An 8,395-nucleotide genomic window follows, 5' to 3' on the forward strand; every position below is an offset into this window, starting at 1 on the left:
CGTCGATGCACACGAAGTGACATTTTTACGAACGTTAATAGGTAGGTTCATAAGTGGTAGCATTGAGCGTAGTAAGTTAGTGCTACGACATTGCTACGCTGCTACGATATATTGCTACGAAACTATCTTTAAGTTAGGTGAGTTAAGTTAAACTGTCGAATTGGAATAATTTTGAAAACATCATCATGCCAAAGGAGATAATTGCAAACATTAAATGACACGTCATCTGACTTTTCTAAATATGTTGGGATCGGGTTCCAGTCTCACCGGAATTCACGGGATGCACTTCAGTAAAAATATTTAATATGGATCGACTCCTTACCTATATGAGCGCCTCACCTCAGATATCTAGCTAGACAACCTGATATACCTTGGTTAGACTGCATATCAGACTTTACCCTGACAACGTTCTGCCACTAAAACCTTCTTCTAGCAGACCAAAAGAAAGATACAGCAGGGCATTTTTTATATCTACCATCCCTGCTTATCCCCTTACTGAAAGCATACACAGGACCCTTCATCATTCGAAGTTTATGTTTTCCAATCGAAACACTGAAGTCAATCCACGTTTATCGACCAGCTCTTCATAAAAACTGTACGACCTTTGTTTTTATTGCTTGGGGTATGAATGTGACGAAGTTAGTGTCAATATGTGTGGTGTGAGGGTACGGGTACGGGTACGTGGTAGGTATGTGAAATTTTTGCGTATAGAGTAGGAGGTAAGTATTTTTGGTTAAATAATTGGATAGATACGTCCGGAGACGGACAACCTAGGGGCTATGATGGATGGATGGAATTGGATAGAATTTTGTTTCAGATGCTAGGGTGTTTATAGAAAGGAAATACGAGTAAGTTTACGACGATTCTTAAACATGAAAGAAGTACATTTTAGGGACGAAATTATCAATTTTAACTAAGTACTAACAATCTTATTTTCGCCGTTTACAGTTGTAAATTCAATTTTGTTTTAAGTTTTGAATATATCAAATCATAACGAATACCTATAACCACAAAACTAACTATTTCTATTAATTGTAAACTATACTATCAAAAATTCGGACCACACATAAAATATTAGTAAAAATATGTATCTTTAATTCCGCGAAACGCCAAATGATAATGTCATGGATTTTCATAAGCAACGCCCGATTTCATAATTTACCAGTTTTACTACACGAACGAATTCATAACTTCGTCACATTCATACCCAAACACACTAATACGTTTTACAGCCGACGACCATGAGATCAATACAGTATATAATCAGCACGGTTTGTTCTATGACGTCATAAAATAATACTTTTTATCACTTACGGCATCACATGGCTAAGTTTTTAAGCCTATTGCTTATGGTTAGTGTGTTTTTGTTTTATTTGGGTTTATGTGTAGAATTTGGAAATATGTATCTGTGTAAAAATAAAGTATTTATTTTATTTACTAAGGATATATTGGAGTATATATAAATACTGTTTTCATGGAGCTACTGCCTATTTGACCTCCATAAGCCAGTGACTCGGGTTACCCGACCTACTGGTCATTAAGTTTTCTAGCTTCTGAATAGCTGGAATGACCTGCCAATTGCCAATGCCAATGACTGCCTGGCAAATTAACATGTCTTCCGAAACACGGTGGAACTGCGTTATGACAAAGATACAAAGTTGTTTTTCCGTGTTTTGAAAAGCACAAAAAACTGTGGGTCTTGTCTTTAGACATCTTTGGCAGTCATTACGAGGAGTCACCAACCACTCTTACTAAAGGGTTATTGGGTTGCCCTGGTAACTGGGTTGAGGTGGTCAGATAGGTAGTCGCTCCTCGCAAAAAAACCCTAGTCAGCTGTATCCTATTAGACTGGAAGCTGACCCCAACATAGTTGGAAAAAGGCAGATGTTAAAACTACTGAATAAAAACTTCATCCATATAAAATACCGCATCCACCGACTAAGCATTTAGCGACACCAAGCTATTCATTAACTCAGCAATGGTTTAATTCTGCTCTGAACAAGGTAATGAGACGCCAACCCAGCGAACACTTTTAATTTTATACCCTCGCTTAGTTCAGCCCCTGACGGTGCTTGTAGTAGAGAAAGATTTTTAAAACACTCAAAGGTACATATTATGTGAGGGAAACAAAAGATTTTTTGAGAGTCAAAGGTAAGTTTTCATGTTATGAAAAGACTATCCCTACTAATATTATAAATGCGAAAGTAACTCTGTCTGTCTGTCTGTCTGTCTATCTGTCTGTCTGTTACGCTTTCACGTCTAAACCACTGAACTGATTTTAATAAAATTTGGTACAGAGATAGAGTTGACCTTAAGAAAGAACATGTGATCGTTTTTATCCCGGACTTTGAAAAGTTCTCTTGGAAACGCGATATAACCGAACTTGACGCATGCAAAGCCGCGGGCGGAAGCTAGTACCTAAATAATAAACAATTAATAGTAAAAAGCATTACATGAAGAGGCTTTTATAGATGCACGGTTAAACCAAAAAGTTCCAGTTCATATCTTCCGGCTTCATCATCAGATCAGTTCTTATTGTATTGACATCAAAACTGGGTACGTACGGCTACCAATGGAGGATGGTTAAATTACCCAACTTAGATTCCATAGTTACCTACAGCAGACAACAACTCGCATTTCACTTCGCTATTCACTCTCACTTCGCATTCGGTTCAAAACGTTCTAAAAGTCATCTCATACTTTATCTGTCAAAATCTCGAGTTTAATTTAGTTCAACTCGCAAACACGCTCGCAAGAGTAGCGCTAGTGTAGTTTGAGAATGCCAATCACGAAATTCACGGCGGATTCAGATGCGAAGTGAAGAATGAAGTCTTACAGAATCACACCACAGGTCGACCTTTTTTTTTTTTTTTTTTTTTTTAGCGACGTAAAATCATCAAATGACCCCTCCCGCTGTGGGTTAGCAGCGGTGAGGGAGTGTCAGACTCTTACTGACTAAAATCGTCGTGTTCCGTCATAGGCCTTTTATGTACCAGGGCCGCGGTATCTCTTTCGAACAACCCGCAGCCCCGGCAGGCCTTGGCCCTGCTGGGCCCCGCTGGGGTTGCTGACATCTCTTTGAGGAGCGCGTGGAACAACGCGCGCCGTCGACACGGGTCTGTCGTCTAGAAAGACAGAGGGACGATGAGCCACCCGAACTCACCGCCCACAGACCCACGCCTACGGTGGCTGGGAGTCATCTCGCGACACCACAGGTCGACCTAAAGAATGCATTTTAATGAGAAGCTTGCATTTTATAAATGGTCAGCCCCAATAATATAACCATTATGTATCGTTACTAATTTAACCATCTTCCAAGGATCGTAGCGTCATAAAAGTTGGCAGCTGTATGTAATTTTGATTACAATACAATAATATGGTACTGTCGAACTGATCTGACGATGGAGCCGGAAGATGTGAGCTGGAACTTTATGATGGATTTTAGTTTTTATGTACATTTATAAAACCTGTTTCTCTGTTGTTTTTTAAAGTAGATATTAATTTATATTTAGACGGCACGTGCATTTCTTTCTTCTTCTTACCCAAGTGTGCGACTAAGTATAGTATAATTCTAGTTAGTCCACATTTCCTAGTAGTGTTTTCCTCCACCGTTCATCAGTTGAAGGTATATAAATATACTTAATGTTAAAAGCGTATAAATACTTTGTAAATGTCACAACATGGTATTTCCTTTGATAATACTTATTTAATTAAAACCTCAGTTCCGCACGTGTAGCTATACTAATACTAGTATACGCCCGCGAGTTCACTCGCGAAAAATGTCAGCGGAAATTGAGTAAAAATAAAAAAAGCTTTGTGTATTTATCAATGCATGCACGTTGTATATTTTTAGGTACAGTCACAAAACAATTAGGAACAGTAGTTTTAGTAGAAATTATTTTTTAATACGTCCGGGATTCAGAATGTAATTATTTCTTTATATTTTTTTCTCAAATCTACATCCAGTAAAAATCTTAACAAAATCGAATATACCTACGTTGTTAAAATAATGCCTATCTCACCCCACCTGACACAAACATCCCCAATCGAAACTTTTACACCCCACCCCTTAGCACGGGGCGAAAAACCGGAATTTTTCCGCGAAAAAACTTCCGAAAACCGGATGAAGACGTTGACCAACTTTTTTAATTTCCAAAAGTGGACATAATCGTTGGAGGGTACATCATCAATCTGCGAAGACATTCAAGTGGTTAGAAGTTCTTTTTTTTTCAGTATAGTTAGTTAAAGTTTGTGTTGTTTTACTTGGGGAAAGATTGTGGGTCCGTTGACACTGGGGTCGGTTGGTGTGAGATACCATTCACTTCATGTCATCGGCGTATTTAATTGTAACAGATAAGAATGTTGCCTCGCTCGCTCAATGTAGATTGACGATTTCAGGCTTTTTAAGACTTTTTAAGTCTTAAATGTCCTTAAGATATATGTGAGACGCACATAAGGTCAGGATCAGTATCAGATCGACTAAAATCTTTGATTAAATGGTCGACTTTAAAAACAACCAATTGTTGCCAGGGTAGGCTTGCTGAACCTTTGGTGACCAAGATACAGTTAGAAAGTATATAATTATTATAACTGATAAAAGGTTCGTTGGTACTTGCCTGATCTGAAAAAGAACCCTTATACTAATTCTAAGAAATAAAACATAAGGGCGTATGATAGAATTAGTTCGAACATCACAATCCTTGAAATTTTTTCTATAAGTAAGTACTATAGTTTTATAACAAAAAAGAAATGAAAATTTTCACAAAATTATTTTTAAATCACCAAACAACACAAAGTCAAGCAAAAATGAAAAAAGTCAACATTTTTCCATAAAAAATCAGTAAAAAAATATTTTCAAAATAAAAACTAGATAGTTAAGTTGTAATAAAATATATGACCTGCTGCCTGTCTAACCGACTTTTTCTAACGGCACGTCATTATAGAATTGATTGATGTTTCCGCCGGAAACGTTGTGTAGGGTGACCAGGATGTCAGGAGACAGGTGAACTATTTTATGGGGATTTTTTGGAAGCTGTTTTTTATCTTGTTGTAAAGTTCTTCATTGGGAATTGTCAAAGAAACTGACATTACTTACTGTGCTAGAAAGGATAGCATGCAATGGATATAATAGTCTATTTACTACATAGAAAAGAAAGTAAAGGAGAATGGCAGATTTCGTACCGCATATTTTTGTCGCTGTTCAGTTATAGAATTTGTACCAATTATTAAGGCAACTAAGTCATTTATTTTCATGTTAGTGTAGTATTTTTAGAACTCCGGATTAATTAATTATACCAATTAAAAGATTGAAGTAATTAAACGTAATATAATCTTAAACTAAACGCAACTAAACGTAGTTCTGTTTTTAGAAGTTGCCATTTGTAAACTATCACGAGGCTCGAAATGATAACCAATTATTTAAACATAGAAATAACAGTAAATATAATAAACCAATTACATATTATACCTTAAAATGAATAATTATTGCATACTATCTTAATAATTAACAATTTAATTATATAAATTATTTTCATCATCAATGTTTTTATTTTGTATTGGCAATTATTTTATTGACAGGTAACGGATATCTTTCAGAGTCTAGTCTCTGTAGTCTCTGTCGTTCTTTGCTGTTGTTTTGGATTGTGGTTTGTTACTGCATCTGAGCAATTTAAGCAAATTATCTGGTCATTTTTACGTTGAGTCGAGGAACTGCTCCTCCGTACTCTATCTGTTGATAGTACTTTCGCGAAAGGACGCTTTATTACTTGTGTTGTGTGTGCTTTAAAATGATGAGTTTGCAATGCATCAATTGCAACGTTCGCTTGTCGCGAATACGAAAGCACGCTTTATCCGATGAGAGTGAAGATATCGTCAATACTATTCGGCTGTGGACATATCCTAGAGATGTAAGTAGTTTTCAAATAACATTTTGCGTACGAGTGTGCCAGTTACGAAGTGAGAACTTTTACGTGTTAAAAAGTAGACTCACCATATAAACTACACGATTTCATACTAAAATAATATGAATGTACCTAAAACTAATCTTAACATTATTTGAAAAAATAACAAACATTGTTGTGTTTGTACATTAACAAACATATAAGTGATCTCTTACATGTATTGTTTACTTGCCTAACTTGGTTTGTGTAACACTGTTAAAATAGTTATTTAAAGCAATGTTGAATGATACTCAAAATCACTTAAATATTTTCCAGATAACACCTGCTGACCATGTTTGCCGCACGGAACAAATGTTTGAATGATCTGCAAGTAGTTGTTCTGGGTCTGGGTATTTCTGCACATGAGTTTCTATGTTGATGAAATAATACTAAGAATAGATTAAATAATTATAAGAACAATAAAATAGATGTGTATTCCTACAAAAACAAAGTTGTTTTATTGTACCACACTCGAAACCCGAGAACTTGACCATTATCAAACTGTTGCAGTCCGCTGCTGGACAGGTATCTCCTAAATGCACTCTACTGAGTGGGTACGATCCTTATCTATCTATCTATTTACCTAATTGTACGTACCTACCTAAAACCCACCCAAGATTAAGAGACAAGCTAGGTAGAACATTTATTTTATCATTACCATAACAATGTTTATGTACCTAGCTAAAACAACTTACATGGGTACACTGTAGTACATAACCTTAAAAAACAAAACTGGTTATAACTTTTACTTCCCAAGTTCAAAAAATCTAAGAATTTACAAAGGGCTTGTCTATCATATTACCCATCAATTAAAACAAAAAATATCCCAAAACACGAAATTTTATTAGCGGTACGAAAGTCCCATACAAGCCTGCCATTCGCCTTTTTGGGTATAATTTTGTTAAATAGTTACTGAGTATTTCTTAAGTCCTTCTGAACTTCATTTCAAACAATTATTTTGCTATTATAGCGCAATAAGGACTACAAATCATGAGTTTGAAATCTCAACTATTTTAAATATAGATTATAATGAAACCATAATGTCTTCTAGAGACCAGTCATACCTAGAGATATTGGGTTGAGGAGGTCAGATAAGCAGTCGCTTGTAAAACACTGGTACTCAGCTGCATCCAGTTAGACTGGAAGCCAACCCCAACATATGTAGTTCGGAAAAGGCTTTGAAAGGAGTTGATGATGAATATCTTCTAGTCACCAAAATCATGGTAAAACTACACGAAAAAAATATAAAAATATATATCGTGTTAGAAAGTGTGTGAAGTAGTGTACAAGCTCTTAACACGCGTGAACTAAGAGCCGTGTCAGACGGGACGTAGGTATAACTTCCTTAGACGTTACGTTCTATCGCTTGTAAGGCTGCCTACAAACTTACACGCTATTGAAGTATCGGAAATATTGACGTAAGATTTTAGACGTGTGAAGCAAAATAAACTTTAAAGTCTGAAATTGGCAATCTGCTTTGAGCAAGCGTGGTTTAACGCTCATTTCTTCTCTGTATGAGAAGAGGCTTGTGCCCTGTAGTGGGAAAATTAAGTATTAATATGGTCTCTTTTTTTACGATGAAAAGTCATAGAAGCACTTTCTATGACTTTTGTGACATTTTGGAGGGAGTGATCTAGGTCTCAGAAACCTACGGAAGCCACTTGAATTGTACTTTTCAATGAATATAGGTAAGTAAATAGGTTTATGCAGTTGTAGGATAAACTACAATACTTTAAAAGAAAAAACAAAGCAATTTTTTTTTTCAATGAGAGTTTAGATATTTATTTACAGCAATAAATAACTAAAAATAAATTAGAAAAGAAGGAAAACGAAAAAAGAAAGAAAGTAACCGAAAAGGCTCTTCCAAAAAAATGTTCTAACCTTTCAATACCTACAAAATGTCGTTAAAATAATGACTCTTAACGCTAAAACTTGTTTGTTCGTATGTAACCAACCTTCGTTTGCGTTTGACGTTCACCTAAGTACTTGAGTAAACTTTCAGAGTAATTAGTTACAGATTCTAGTCTATAAGTTTAGCTGGGATGCTGAGCTGCTTATGGGTAGTGCCTTTTCCTGTTATAAAGGTGAGTTCGAGTTAACTTGTGTTTTTTTTTTAACGGTAGTTTTTTATCAAAGTACGACGGAGTTGGTTGGGTTTAGCATTGGTTATTCACTCATTGTCCGACTGCTAAGAAGGGTGACTCTTTTTATTTATTGTATAAAGAACAATGTCAGACGTCCATAGTAACTAAGGCTCAATAAAAATATTTCATGTACAGTGAAAATTCTTACAGTTTTTTGTGTAGTTTAATGTCAGAAGCTTTTCTATGTTTTCCACTTTTGCATTGAACTTCTCAAAACCAAATTATTCAAACGAAAAACCTGAAACAGGCCTCTGTCACTCGACGTACTTGCGCGCGATAAATGCCTACCGCTCGCTGGGTTACCGGTAGCCC

At 35.9% G+C, this 8,395-nt stretch overlaps 1 long non-coding RNA gene across 1 annotated transcript; it reads left to right on the plus strand.

Moving 5' to 3' along the window:
* The first annotated feature begins 5,625 nt into the window (after positions 1-5,625).
* Positions 5,626-6,386, plus strand: LOC124643019. The gene is made up of 2 exons (XR_006985857.1): positions 5,626-5,906; positions 6,216-6,386. It is a non-coding gene; the product is annotated as an uncharacterized LOC124643019 (long non-coding RNA).
* The last annotated feature ends 2,009 nt before the right edge of the window (positions 6,387-8,395 follow it).

This window comes from Helicoverpa zea, chromosome 26 (assembly GCF_022581195.2).
Source record: "Helicoverpa zea isolate HzStark_Cry1AcR chromosome 26, ilHelZeax1.1, whole genome shotgun sequence".
Taxonomy (NCBI): Eukaryota; Metazoa; Arthropoda; class Insecta; order Lepidoptera; family Noctuidae; genus Helicoverpa; species Helicoverpa zea.